Source organism: Colobus angolensis, unplaced genomic scaffold (assembly GCF_000951035.1).
Source record: "Colobus angolensis palliatus isolate OR3802 unplaced genomic scaffold, Cang.pa_1.0 Scaffold156, whole genome shotgun sequence".
Classification (NCBI taxonomy): Eukaryota; Metazoa; Chordata; class Mammalia; order Primates; family Cercopithecidae; genus Colobus; species Colobus angolensis.
Genome location: NW_012114666.1, coordinates 1543435 through 1558467, shown reverse-complemented (window position 1 = coordinate 1558467; position 15033 = coordinate 1543435). Strand labels below are relative to the sequence as shown.

Genomic DNA, 15033 nt, shown 5'->3' with positions numbered 1-15033 from the left:
CTTGCCCCGCACTCGCCTGGGCGCACCGCCGGGCTTGGAAAGCAGCCCCGGCGAACGAAGAGGCGAGTGAGGAGGCGGGCGCGGGTGGGAGGAGCAGCCAGCAAGCCTAGGAGTCCAGAGAGCCAGTGCCGAGGAGGCAGCGAGGCGGCAGGCGGGCGGGCGAGCGCTCCTTCTTCCCGCTCCTCTGGCGCTCTCGCCCTCAGGCGGCGGCGACCCACCCTCTTCCAACCTCTGGCGTGGAGAGCAGGGACCCCGGGGCGCTCTCCCAGCCTTGCGCGCCCTGGATCGCACAAGAGGCCGCCTCGGGAGCGCCAGAGTGGTACACGCTGGGGCCTGGGCGGAGGAGGAGGAGGAGGAGGACGGGCTTCAAGGGGCCCCTCCCGCGCCGGCGGCCTCCCACCTGCCCTCGGCCCCGCCCTCCCCCCAGCTGTGCCCAATGGGTTCATTCATTCCCTCTAGAGCGCTCGACAAATGTTTACTGAGTGCCCACGGGGTGCCTAGAGCCTGGCGGGACGTCGCAGGGATGCGGCTGGAGGAATCCGAGCCGGCCCTGCCCTCCTGGCACTCGCGGTCCGGACCAGGAAGGCGGCCCGAGCGGGACCGGTGGGCTGCGGGCCGCGGTGGGAAAAGTTGGGGGAGCGCGGAGGTGGTGCGGAAATAGAAGGCTTCCTGGAAGCGGTGACCCTTGAGGCGGTCTTGCCCCTCAGTCCCCGTCTCCTTTTAAGCCAGCCACGCTGACCCCTCCGCGCCTCTCTGAACCGCTTGCCAGCTTGTCTCTGCGCTCGCTATTTCCTCCGCCTGGACCGCTCCCCGCTCACCACCTCCCGCCCCCCATCAGACCCTGCTTTCTCCCAGAGACCTCCAAGACCTGCCAAGCTGAGGTTGTTTCCTCGCCTCACCCCCACGCACATTTGTTTTCTTTCCTGTAATTTCTCTTGCTGTCTGGAATTGCTGTATGAGTTACTCCGTGCCTTCTTTATTGCCTTCTTATCCCCGCTAGACGCCCAGCGCACTGGGGCCAGGACCAGCGATCTTCTCCGCAGCTCTGGTGCCCGCAGTGCCTTGAACCCAGCGCCTGGTAGCCACTGTGGCTGCGCAATCACGATTTGTTGAGTGAATAAGTGAACTTCGTGTGAGCTGGGGGGTTCTTCCCACCTTCTCCTCTAAGGGGCCCTGTATCTTTCCAGCCACCCCTCAGCCTGAGACCAGACACCCCAGCCCCACCACTAGGGCTTCCCATCAGCCCTCGCCGTGGCAGTGCCTGGGGAGCCAGCTGCTGGTCTTCGCATCCTCTTCCCCTCCAAGGGTCTGTGCCTGAGACCTCCCCATCAGCCTCCTCTCCTGCCTCTCCTCATCTGTTCATCCCTCAATCAATACCGAGACATGCGCGCTGTCACAGGGAGTCCCCAGACCACTCAGTGAGGGCAGCGGGGTAAAAGTTCATCCTGTCTCCTTCCCCTGCTGGGGCTGGGTGAGAGAGGATCCCCAGAGGGGCTTTGGGATGAACTGGGAAGGGCTGAGGTTAGGAAAGCGGGCGGGGGCAGGGGGGTTGTCTGGGAGGGGCTCTGGCTAAGCCTCACTTTGGGGCTGTCCTTCCTGGGGCAGGAGAGCTGGGGAAGAGAATTATGGTCTTCAACAGTTTTCTGGAGCAGAAGTAGTTTGGCCAAGTGGTCCTCTGGGTCTCCCTTGGGAGCTTTTGGACTAGATAGCAGCCTGAGGAGCCACATGGGTAGAGAAAGGGGAGGCCAGAGGCCAGGCAAGGAGCAGAAAACTACCAGCCTGCAGGTCCTGGCCATTTACACACCGGCCCCAGGCTGTGAGATGGAACAGGTTCCGAGCCCCCATGCCAGCCTGCAGGTCCTGGCCATTTATACATAGGCCCCAAGAGTGAGGTTGAACGGGTTCTGAGCCCCCATGCCAGCCTGCAGGTCCTGGCCATTTATACATAGGCCCCAGGCTGTGAGATGGAACAGGTCCTGAGCCCCCATGCCAGGGAGAGGCCTCTGCCCACCCACCAGGCAAGGCCCTCAGACCACCCCCAGCACCTAGTCTTCATCCATTCACTCCTTCCTTCAACAGACAAGCATGGAGCACGGGATATCAGGTGGGGAGCTGTGGGGCCTGCAACCTGGACAATCGTACAGGGCCCCCCAGCTCTCAAGGGCCCCACACTTGGTTTCCTACTCTGGGGTCACCATATGCAGTTCTAAATCACCTATGAACAAAGTCCCCCCTGCCCCGTATTAATTTTGCACCTGACCCAGATATTATGTGGCCAGTCCTGGGGCCAAGCACAATGCTGGGCAGGAAGACACGGCCATGAGCGAACCCACATGGCGGACTCCATCAAGGAGCCACGGCCTCCAGGCCAGGGAAGCAAAGCAAGGGCCTCAAATAAGAGTCAGAGACTGGAGGAGAGGCAGGTCTTGTCCATCACTCTCTCTGGAAACAATTCAGAAGCCAGGCAGAGGAGGACATGCAGGAGGGAGAAGGAAAGGTGGGCATCGTGGCGTGCAGGAATCCTACCCCAGGGCCACTGGGGAAATTGCAGTAGTGTCACAGTCATCCAGGATCCATCTGAGAGTGTGCAACTGGAGAACCTGGGTCACTTCAGCCTGTGATAACTGACAGGCAGTCGGGGGGGGGGGGGGGGAGGGGCAGATAAACAGGGTGAGGTGATGGAGGGTGGGGAGGGGAGTTTTTGGAGGAGATGCCACTGACCTGAGTTCTGAAAGCCAAGAAAGAGACAGGCTTTTCCAGGGAAAGGCATCCCAGGTGGAGGAACAGCAAGTGCTTGAGCCCTAAAGAGAAGGGAACAGAAACCAGGCTCAGTCCCCAGCCCTGCACACACCCTCCAGCGCTGGCTTGCCAGGGGCAGGCTATGCCACCTCCAGTGCCAGCAGAGAGAAAGGAGGTCACTTTCTTCCAAAGTCTGAAATAACAAGGAGCCAAAGCAGCCCTGCCCTTCAGCAGTAGTCTCTGCTTTTTATCTACTCTCAAATCTTTTGGAGGGATCTTCACAAGGTGAGGCTGGGGGCAGGGGCAGCAGGTCTCAGTACTACAATTTACATATGAAACAACTGATCTGTCAGTGTCTAAGCAAGGATTCTAGTTTACCCTTCTTTGTGCATCTCACCTGAGCCTATTCTGAGCCTGGCACACAGCAGGTGCTCAATTAGTACCTGTTGAATGAATAGTAATAAGCACAGCCAACACCTAAAAAGACCAGTTGACTGAGGGCTGACCATGCAGGCGCCAGTGCAGGCGCCAAGCTAAAGCATCTCCCAGATCCCTCTCCCCAGAAACCCTTCCTCTGAGATGCCATCCTTTCTCATGCAAGAGGAAGAGACAACATGCCCTTCACATCCAAGACCTCAAGAGATAAGGTTTCCTCTGAACTCCCACAAACCCCCATTTAGCCTTATCTTTCCTGTGATCCATGCTGGGGGAGGGGGGTCTTTCTTTTCCCTGTTTCCTCCCCCAGAGGCATCCCCAAGACTGCACCAGCCCTCAGTGAATGCCGAATGAATGAATGAATGAGTGAAAGAAAACCAGCAAGCAAGAAATATCCATCTGGGAGCGCATCCGATGCCAGTTTGGGAGCTGAGGCCACCACCAGAAAAGGCTTGGAGATTGCCAAGGTCAAGTCTTGTGCGGAGGAGGTAGCCTGGGCGCTGCAGCCTGCCCACCCACATTCACACTCCAGCTCCGTCTCTTCCAGCTGTGCGCCACGGGCAAGGGACTTAACCTCTCTACACCTCAGCTCCCCCATCTGTAAAATGGGGGGACTGACAGTGCCTGTCTTCTGGGATAGCTGTGAGGTTTCAGAAGTTAATTCATGGAAAGGGCTTTGCACAGTGCCTGGGACACAAAGAAAACCCTTGATAAATGTGATTATATTACCATCTGGATGAAAAGGAAAATATGGTAACAAAGAAGCCTCCTGAGTTACAAAATAACAACAAAACTTTTCATGATGATCTGCTTTTTGGCCAAGCAGAGAAAAGCAAATGTATCCTGACTCTGACAGCAAGAGCAAAAGAGAGAGTGAAGTAGAAGGGAACATTAGAGATGAAAGGGTCATCACTGCATTCCAATCCTCACATTGTGCCCAGGCCCACGGCAGGCCAGCCGGGCCCAGGGACTTCCCTGGGGCCTATCTCATTTCCCCAGCAGCTAGTCCCCCACCCACACACTCCCAGTTGTGGCTCCCCTGGCCAGGGCACCCAGCACTAGGCTCCAGGACCGTAATCCGATCTGCCCCAGTCTGCTCCACACCTGGGGCCGCCTTTGCCTGGATGAAAGATGGCCTGGAATTGTGAGGGGTGTTATTGTGTCAGGCGGCCCCGGCCCAGGGTCCGTGCCCCTCGCCTGCTGGCCTCCCAGTACTGGGCCAGGAGTTTTCATTTCCTCTGTCATCAGTCACATCTTGCCGAAGCGATTTTGACCAAGTCAGCATGTCTCTCTAAGGCAGTAAAAAGCAGAAAAGAATTCTGCTGACACACACATTGTTCAGCGAGGTGGGGACCTCATCTTCATCCATCTGCCCTAGAGGAGGTTCGGCCGGCCCTGGGGCTCCCTGGGGAGCACAGTCCAGGAAGCCAGTGGGCCACTCTCTCTGTCCACACCACCTGACCAAGGCCAGATGACCTGGGCCTCCAACCCCAACCAGGAAGGGAAGGCCAAGAGCCGCCTCGTGCACAGGCTTGAAAATCCTTGTGTGCAGAGAGGTGGACCCTGCAGAGGAAGTTATTAGAGCACACCTGTGGTAAAATGTTGTCTCCCATGCAGATCTCTCATTGCACGTGAGGAGGCTTGGACTCCTCACGTTTGCCCACTCTGAGATTTTCTTTGAACAACTTTAAAAGCAGCAGAATGAGACACTAAATGTCTTCCATCAGTCTTAAGTACACATGGCAGTGGCCACAGTTCCAAATGGAAAACAGAGACAACACACACACTCTAGAGAAAGCTGATACTATGCAGGATTTCTAGGATCTGGAAGCCAGCTAAGGGGAAGCAGTGTTTTGTTTATTATTATCAGGGCTGTATTTCTTCCTTGATTGGAGGAAGTCTGGTATGGTTTTGAGCACTAACTATCCTTGGTTCAGCATTAGAGGTAGCCCTTTCCTCCTTCCAAAACGTGACAGGGAGCGGCCGACCTGTCACCTGTTGGGAGCACTTGCTTCTGCTGGACACCTGCTAGGCCTGCACTGCCCAAGCCCACATCACCTGCAACCCCTCACTGCATGGAGAGGCTAGTTCTGCTCCTCAGATGGCAGAGAAGGAGAACCAACGTCCAGAGAGCACCTTGCCCAAAGTCAGACAGCCAGTCTGTAATGGGGCCAGGATCCAAAGCCACATCTGTCTACACAGCACAGGCCTTTAAGCATCAGTGAACGTTTAGTGACCTGGGAGCAGCCCCTTCCTTCCTTGTTTTAACTTAAAGCAACACTTCTCCAACCCCACTGTGCATACGAATCCCCTGGGGGTCTGCTAGAACACAGATTCCCACACAGCCAGTCTGAGTGGGCTGAGATTCTGCACTCCTTATCAGCTCCTGGGGGCTCAGAGGCTGTGGTCTTCAGACTGTATGTTGACGATCGAGGCTCTAGATTTCTGAAATTACAGCCGACCAACTGGGGCTTCAAATTAAAACTTTATTATCTGTGATTCCGGCTGTCTTTTTAAATTAACTCTACTTCTCCCAACTACCTTGTATTATTTTATTGTTATTATTATCCCCATTTTACAGATGAGGAAATTGAGGCTCAAATACTTGAGAGAACCCGCCCGAAGCCACACCAATGGTGAATGAATGGTAAAATCAGAATTCTGACACCGGCTGTCTTATTCCAGGACCTAAGTCCTTCAACATTGAGGTACACCAAAACACAGGGTTTGTCTTAGTCCTGGATGGACCTCCCAGTGCCCATGGAGGCCTTGCACACAGTAGATGCCCTATCAGTGTTTGAGGAACATACCTCTGAGCCCCTCTTCAATTCCTCCTTTATTGCAGAAGTCATGCACTCAAAAGCCAATGGGTACCAGCCAGGTAACATAAATACAGAGATTCAATGTGAGGCCCAAGGAATATTTCTGGATGGCATCAGAAATTTGATTCCAACATCACCAGATAGTTCTAATTTTCCAGAGAAGCTAGAAACTTGAGTTTGAATGGTGACATCTCTCAATGTTTATCTATTGGCAACTAATTGAACTCGTTTTGGTCATTAGACCAAAGAAGACACATCTACCAGTCAGATCCAATGAATCTGGTTTGCCCCTGGCCTCGTGAAGGGCTCTGCTGTGTCTGGAGGATGTGCCCAGACTCCCCCAACCCATCACCCAAACCAAAGGACCACCAAGGATGGTGCATTTCAAGACAGCTCCATTGAATTCATGATTTGAGGGCTACTGAGCCAGTGGTTGAAAAGGCTGGAACTGTTGGCCCCTTTAGGCAAACTCTGATCCTAACCTTCCCCAGAGTCCCTTCCCAGCAAAACTCTGCTGTTTGGCCCCTGGTGACTGATCTGATAAACTCCCCTTCTCCCCAGAAACATTAAAAACCAGAATTCCACCTGCAAGAGCAGGAGTGAGGGTTCATTGCTCCTGCTTTTCAGCATCTCCCTCCTCCCAGCTAGATCTGAGCCCTCTCTTCTGGTTGAGGATGCCCCATCTGGTGAATATCCAGAAAAGCACTGTCTTGCCTGCTTTGCAGCCAGAGCCCTGACAGGTGACCAAGTTTCAGTCAGTCAGAGGCACTGACCCCAGAAGCTATCAGCGCAGGCCCAGACCATTCTGCAGAGTGATCTGGGGCCGTGTCCCAGCTACAGAGCCCCCAAGCCTGGTTCTCTGGCCTTCCCAGGGGTTCTGTGAGCCTCCAAGATCCTCTAGTGGACTTCTTTTCTGCACCAGCCTGCCCAAGCTGGTTTCTGTTGCCTGCAGCCAGGAGCCCTGCTGGATATAGCACTGGGGAGCTGGAGAGGGCATGGCAACCATGTCAGTTAAAAGGATACAGGCCTTCTCTTTTGTTCAGCAGCTAAAACTTTTGGTCAAGGAAGTTTTCCACACAGGCTTGACACAGAAAATAGAAACAGAGCTTCTTTGGTTAAATAGAGCAGGGGAGGGACTAGGGTTCCACATTTAGCAAAAAAATATAGGGTGTGCAGTTCAATTTGAATTTCAGATAAACAATGAATGGATTTTAGTATGAGTATATCCCATTATATTGGAGTATATGTATTAAATATACTCATACTGAAATTCACTCGTTGTTTATCTGAAGTTCAAATCGGACTGGACACCCTGCCTTTTATCAGGTGATCCCAGCAGGGGCCCAGAGCCCCCCGGCTTGGTTTCTTTTCACTACCATTTTCTCTGCTCCCAGGGTTTCATAGAAAACACTTTGGAAGCCCACCTAATTTGAGACCCTGCCTTTTCTCCTTCTTCTGCAAAGATTTCCTCTGTTTTCTTTCTTTCTTTCTTTTTTTTTTTGAGACAGACTCTCCCTCTGTCCCCAGGCTGAGTGCAGTGGCACAGTCTCAGCTCACTGTAACCTCTGCCTCCTGGGTTCAAGCAATTCTCCCTCCTCAGCCCCCTGAGTAGCTGGAATTACAGCTACTATGTGCACTACCACACCTGGCTAATTTTTGTATTTTTAGTAGAAACAGGGTTACACCACGTTGGCCAGACTGATCTTGAACTCCTGGCCTCAAACAATCCATCTGTCTTGGCCTCTCAAAGTGCTGGGATTACAGGCATAAGCCACTGTGCCTGGCCAAGATTTCCTCTGTTTTCCTCAGTGGAAATGTCCCTTCTTCACTGTCAGTCCCTGTATTTCAGGTTGAACTATCCTCTTCTCTAAAATTCAGAGTGGGTACATGACCCAGCCTGGTCAACCAGAGATGCATGTGCGATAGGTTCAGTGACAGTCATGTGACCTAATCTAAGTCAGTGAGATTCAACTTTAGAACTTTTGCTGGAACTACCAGGAAAAGGGGTCTTTCCTCCCACTGGGGTTGCTAGGTCAGGGGCTGCTGCTGGCAGTCATCTTCCCTCCCTTCAGGGAGAGCCTGCCCTGTGAGAGAAGCCACAGGACAGTAAAACAAGAGGAGGCAGGAGACCGACAGCATCAGTGAGTCCCTGGAGCCCACCATCCCTGAAGCCAGCCCCACCCAGGACTGTTCAGCTTGAGCCATTGTGTACTGAGTTTCCAGTCCATTACAACAAAAGTCCTGCAGACATGTGGTTCAATTCCTTCATCTTGAAGATAGAGAAATTGACACCCAGAGAGAAACTGTTGAACCCAAAGTCTTACAGTGAATCAGGGCAGAGCTAGGATTAGGCTGGGCTCCTGGCTCCCAGGGTCCTGGGAACTCCTCACCACCCCACGTCGTGCTTCTCTCCATCTCTATTGTTTTCTTCCTTCTCTCACCTCCTTCACTGTGTTTCTGCTCATTAAAAAAATTGTGTTCTTTCTTTCACTTCAAGTTTTATCTTTATTGCCTCCCTGTTGGTAAACCATTACTCTAAATATAACAGGTTAGTCCCAACTCATGTGAAAAGATCTTATGGGAAGATTAACGGATTTGAGCTCATCTTACACATGATGCAACAACTAATAAGAGTGAGCGTGAATGACACAGCTATCTGATGTCCAAGCTTTGCTGATTAGCTCTTGTCTTCGAATCACCCTGAAATTGGATGCAGTATCTCCCATTTCACAGATGAAGATATGGAGGCCCAGGGGTCAAAGGACTTGGCCAAGAAACATGACTAACAAATAACAAAGCCAGCATTCAAACCTGGATGACCCAACTCTGATCCCCTATTTCACCCAGCCAGTTGCCCCTGGAAAGCCAGCCTGAGATTTTTATTTCCATAGCTCACATGATGACAAACCACTGAGTTGAGTTGCCAGATTTGGCAAATAAAAAATATAGGATATCCAGTTAAATTTGAATTTCAGATAAACAATGACTCATTTTTTTTTTTAAATAAATATGTCCCAAGTTGCACAGGACATACTTATACTAACAGTGAGCCTTTGTTTATCTGAAATGCAAACTTAACCTCTCACCATGTATTCTGTCTGGCAATTCTACACTAAGGGCTTTTATGCATAAAGCAAGACGCACCAGCTGTGTCCTTGGTTCCGCAAAAGCCTCAGGGTCTTTGCACTTGCTGTGCCATTTGCCTGGAAGGCTCATGTTGATATTCACCTCCTTCACCACCTCTGGGTCTCTGCTCAAATATTTCACCACTGACATTTTCCCTTGCCCGTCTATCAGAAGCAACCCATGTTTTCTTTTTCTCTTACCACCACCACCTGAAATACAACAGTTACATGTTCATTTGTTCATTGTCTCTCTCCTGCCGTGGAAATGTGGGCATGTGTTTTGGTCTGATTTGTTCACGACCGTGAGTAGAGCCCACAGCAGTGTCCCATATGTAGCTGATACTCGGTGAAGATTTGCTGAATGAGTGAATGAGCTCTCTGCGAGCACGTCTTGGTTTCTGTCTGGAATACCGCCTGACTCGGGATTGTCACTCACCTGCTGAGTGGCAGTGGGCATGCCCCTGAGCTCCCCACTCCTTGAGCCAGACTCATCACACATCTCAGAGTCACTGGGACATCAGGTGACAAAACAGCCTTGAGAGTCACATGCAGACTTGCCGGAGCACGTGTGCAAGCGTCCCGGGGAGCTTTTCTCTTCTTCAAGCACTCGTGCCCCAGACAACTGAGCCTCAGAACACAAACCCTAAAAAACAAATTTTTTCATTTTCGTCAAGTGTTCAGAGCACATGCAAGCTCCTCCCACCCGCGGCATCACTGCAGACAGTGGCATCAAGCACTTCCAAGTCGGAGAGAAGGACAGCACACCAAGAGACATCAGTACCAACGATGTCTTTCATCCTCACAACTCTTTTGAAATAGATATTTTTGTGCCCAATTTACAGATGAGGAAACTGAGGCTCATATTAATCAATTCCACTGCCAGAAAGCAATGGAACCATGTTTTAATTCAGACAGCCTGATAGCAGTCTCTGAGCCCATTTCCTCACCTGTAAAGTAGGTATAATGATAGTGCTGCCTGGCCGGTCACAGTGGCTCATGCCTATAGTCCCAGCACTTTGGGAGGCCAAGGTGGGTGGATCACCTGAGGTCAGAAGTTCAAGACCACCCTGACCAACATGGTGAAACCCACTAATAAAAAATACAAAATTAGCTGGCTATGGTGGTGCATGCCTGTAATCCCAGCTACCTGGGAGGCTGAGGCAGGAGAATCACTTGAATCCTGGAGGAGGAGGTTGCAGTGAGCTGAGAGCATGCCATTGCAGTCTAGCCTAGGCAACAAGAGCAAAGCTACATCTCAGATATAAATAAATAAATAAATAAACAAACAAATAAATAAATGTGCTGCCTTGTTGTGGGGATGTTGTGGGGATAAAATGAGACATTGTGTGTGAAGTATTTGCATAGGTCCAGGCAGGCAGCACACACAGGTGACCACCACAGGCAACCTCGCCCCCTCCCCAGCCTGAAATAATCAGGATAGAAGATGACATGTGAAGGCCTGTATTCCAAGCTGCCCAGAGTGACCGATGACATGGCTTGAGGCAAGACAACTATCCAGAGTTATCAGATTCACTTCCTTGGGTATTTGAAATAGGAAATCCAGAGAAAACGAGGTTACAGGAGTAAGGCCAGGTCAAGAGGTAGAAAGTGTGGCCATGATGGGTGGTGAGCAAGCTTGCCTTACAAAGGAGCTCAGGCCACTGGGGTCCAGTAGTGTAGGTTGTACATTGTGCACTCTGGGATCAACATTCCTATTCTTGCCTTTGACAACAGTGGCCTCCGGAGTTGTGCAGTACACACTCTCAGCAACTGTACCCAGCAGCCCTGAAATTTTATTCATTCATTGATTCATTCACATATATATTAATTTATTCCCACCATGTGATAGTCTCTTTCAGACCATGAGACAGTAGCAGTGGAAAGATATTCAAGACTTCTCACACAGGTATTTTAGTTAGGGGAGATGGACTGGAAGCAGGAGTCACTGACAAGTGCCATGGAGAAAAAGAAAGCCCAGTGAGAGCCTGAGAGCAGAGGGTGGGAAGGCCTCTCTGAGGAGGGGAGGTCTCCAAAGCCAGGCCTAGGAGGAGTAGGGGGAGGGGACTGTGGGCAGAGGCAACGGTGGGTACAAAGGCCCTGAGGTGACCACAAGAGCATCTGGGATGCTTGGCTCCAGAAGACCTTCCTAACTCCGGCTTTTCCTGGAGCTGATGGTTCCCCACAGGGGTCTTTATGATCCCACCACATTCCTTGGGGTGACTCGAGTTGGTGCCCAATTCTCACAGCCCAAAGAACTGCGACCCAACTTCCAGCTGGGGCCCCTGTCCCTGAACAGAGTCTCCACACACGGGCATTGCTGGCCCTGGTCTCTTCTCCTCTTCCAAGGCTCAGTGTCCCTCCCCAGCCAGACTTCTGCTCCACCCATCTCTGCTCCCAGCAAGCTTCCAGTGAGCTGCCTGCATGTGCAAAGCCAGGAAACATGATGTTCCCAGACATCAAAGAGTTTGCAAAAGATCGTGGTCACCTGAGACCCAGACCATTTCCTAAGGCTGCTGTTTAGATACCAAGTCCAGGGGTTTTTCTTTAGGGCTCCAGTGAAGCATAGAAGCTACCCTACACCTCAAGCCACCACCACCTCCCTTCCCTGGACCCCACCGTACACCATGGCTCCTTACAACCCTCCACATCTCTGGCACTGGAGCCCTGATTTTGTTTTTATGGGGTAATATTCTTTCATCCCCAAATGCCATGTAGGAATTTGCTGGGGGTTGGGGGTGGGAACCACCTCATTACAACCAGAAAATTCAATTTACAGACATTTGGTTCTTTTATTTCCATTTTTTTAAGGAGAGAAAAGAAATCAATCCAGTGTGGACACTTTGAGTTCCTTGCTTAGAGGTTCAAGGCATCTGTGACTTCGGAAAGCCTTCTTGGCATGAAGCAATAAACAGGCTGAGCAGATAAAACCACCCTGTGTTTAAAAAGCAGGCCTGTCTCTGAGGCAGAAATTTTATAGATAAAACAACAGAACGTGACTCAAAAAAGTCGTGTTGTGAAAATGGCCCCGTGTAGATACAAAATTCCTTACTCAGGAGCTAAGTTCTACAACAGCACAGGAACATTTGATCTAGATAATTCTCTATGTCTGGCTTCAAGGAGCCACTTTGAAGCCCTGTTTTCCAGAGGAGTTTCGTGTTGCAAATACCACCTCCACTCCTTCAGTGTTTCACTGCATCAAGGACCCTCTCTTTTTCTCCTGTTTGTAAAAATGTTTGCACATGTTGTTAGGGAAAATGGCTTTCTGTCAAGTAAGTTTAAGAAACGATGGGCTCCAGAAAGGGAAACACGTTTCTTCACTGTGGGACTTCTCAATATTTTTTTTTTTTTTTTTTTTTTTTTTGAGATGGAGTCTTGCTCTGTCGCCAGGCTGGAGTGCAGTGGCGTGATCTCGGCTCATTGCAACCTCCTCCTCCTGAGTTCAAGAGATTCTCCTGCCTCAGCCTCCCAAGTAGCTGGGACTACAGGCATGTGCCACTACGCCCAGCTAATTTTTGTATTTTTAGTAGAGACGGGTTTTCACCATGTTGGCCAGGATGGTCTCAATTTCTTGACCTTGTGATCCACCCACCTCAGCCTCCCAAAGTGCTGGGATCACATTCTCAGTCTTTAATTAGGGAGGAGAGGGTAGAGTGTTTCGCAAGCTGTTATATTAAGTCAGAGATCTATCATGTGCAAGCGTCAGAAACCCACCTCGAAACGGCTCAATGCCCAACTCAGAGTGGAGTCTCTAACAGGGAAGTCCTATCAACAGTGTGCCCAGGGGCTCATGGAGTGACCTCTGTCTCCGTGGCTCTGTTTCTCTCTGTCTCCATCTTTCAATTTGGCATCTATCTGAATGCTGGCTTCATTATTTCCTACTGCAGAGAGGTTTTCCTCTGCATTGCCACATTCAAGGCCAGCAGGTGACCCTGGGAAGAGAGAGAGAGCCTCTTGCTCCCAGGAGAGGATATCCAGGTCTTGGCTCACCTCGCACGCCAGTAATGGCAAACGGGGAAGGGAGCACTTGGATTTCCCAGCCTTACCTGCTCACCTCTGAGTCAGGGTGGAGGTCAGGGCACTGGGTCAGCCCCACCAGAGACCATATCGTAGGGCAGGCACCATTTCCCCAAAGCAGGGGGATGCTGTCACCTGAATCTCAGGAAGGGACACTGGGTCAGTAAAAAGAAAACCAAATTTGCCTAGGTGCAGTGGCTCACACCTGTAATCCCAGCACTTTGGGAGGCAGAGATGGGTGGATCACCTGAGGTCAGGAGTTTGAGACCAGCCTACCCAACATGGTGAAACCCCATCTCTACTGAAAATAGAAAAACTAGCTGGGCATCTTGGTGGGTGCCTGTAGTCCCAGCTACTCAGGAGGCTGAAGCAGGAGAATCACTTGAGGCAGTGGTTGCAGTGAGCTGAAATCATGCCATTGCACTCCAGCCTGGACAACAAGAGCAAAACGCAATCTCAAAAAAAAGAAAGAACGAAAGGATGAAAGAAAAGGAAAGGAAGGAAAGGAAAGAAAAAAGAGAAAGAGGAAGATAAGAGAAAAGAAAAGAAAATTTGATCAAAAAACCCCCTTGATGGCCAAGCACCCAGCTGAACAGGGGCTCCGCAGACAGACAGAGGCCCTGGGGAGCAGGCACTTACCGCCAACAATGGCCTTTCCAGCTCTGAATTTCCACAGTGGCATGGGTTTGCAGGTCGTTAGCACTGGGTGCTATGTGCCCGTTGGTTTGTGAGCTCCCAGAGGACATGCCACACACACTGGTTTATACTTTCTGTATCTAACACGGGACGCTGCACACAGTCAGTGCTCAATGAACACTTGATCGATAGAGGAGTTCATAGAGCCCCTGACCCTTTTCAGCTGCAGCCCTAACTCAGTCCAGTGTGGTTCCTGACTTCTCATCCACCTCCCTCATGAGACCATCTGCCGCAGGCTCCTGCCTCCTGGTTCAGCACTTGGCAGGTAGCAGGGACTCGACACAGCTGCTCAATCAGGGAGCGGCTGTGGCTTGCCGCTGGGTTTTGCTTGTGTGTTGGTTTTTGTGCCCCTGTCTTTGTTCCTACTTTGAATTTTAAACTCCTTTTGTCTGCTTTTGGAATAGATTCTTCTAGGGGTTCATTCTATCCTCTTGCATTAATTATTTAATGAATATTACCAGGTGCCAGACATTGTTCTGAGCGTGGTGCATACAGTAGTGAACAACATGGACCAAACTTCTCCACACGAGGCTTTTACCCTAATAGGGCTGTTAGACAGGGCCCAGTAACACAGGGCAGGGGTGCAGAGAGGGATAAGAATGCCACTTTAGCTATAGTGATCAGGAAAAGCCCCGGATCTGAGCAGGGACCCCTGAGGACAGAGGGGGAAGGAGCCGCTCACATCACTGGGGAGGAGCATTCTGGTTTTTATTTTTAGAAAAGAAAAGGCTGGAGTGCAGTGGTGTGATCCTGGCTCACTGCCACCTCCACCTCCCGGTTCAAGCAATTCTCCTGCCTCAGCCTCCCAAGTAGCTGGGACTACAGGCGCCCACCACCACGCCTGGCTAATTTTTGTCTATTTAGTAGAGACGGGGTTTCAGCACTACCGGGAGCAGGACCTCAGCCCACCCAGGACTCCTGAATCAGAATCTGCCACTCGCTCACCATGTGACCCTGGACAATTTGCCAAACCTTTCTGGGTCTCTGTTTTCTCATCTGTAAAATGGGCAAAATTATTTCTCTCATCTGTCTCCCTCAGATTGCTGGGAAGAACCAATGAGATAATCCACGGAAAGTGCCTAACACAAAATCAACTTAAGAAATGTCAGGGCCAGGCGCGGTGGCTCAAGCCTGTAATCCCAGCACTTTGGGAGGCTGAGACGGGCGGATCACGAGGTCAGGAGATCGAGACCATCCTGGCT

The 15033-nt window shown here is 51.2% G+C and overlaps 1 long non-coding RNA gene across 1 annotated transcript in view; it reads left to right on the top strand.

Moving 5' to 3' along the window:
* The first annotated feature begins 473 nt into the window (after positions 1–473).
* Positions 474–15033, top strand: part of LOC105507965 — a 16683-nt gene continuing 2123 nt past the window's right edge. The window contains exon 1 of the long non-coding RNA XR_001001184.1: positions 474–881. This is a non-coding gene — a long non-coding RNA (uncharacterized LOC105507965). The remainder of the gene's footprint in view (positions 882–15033) is intronic.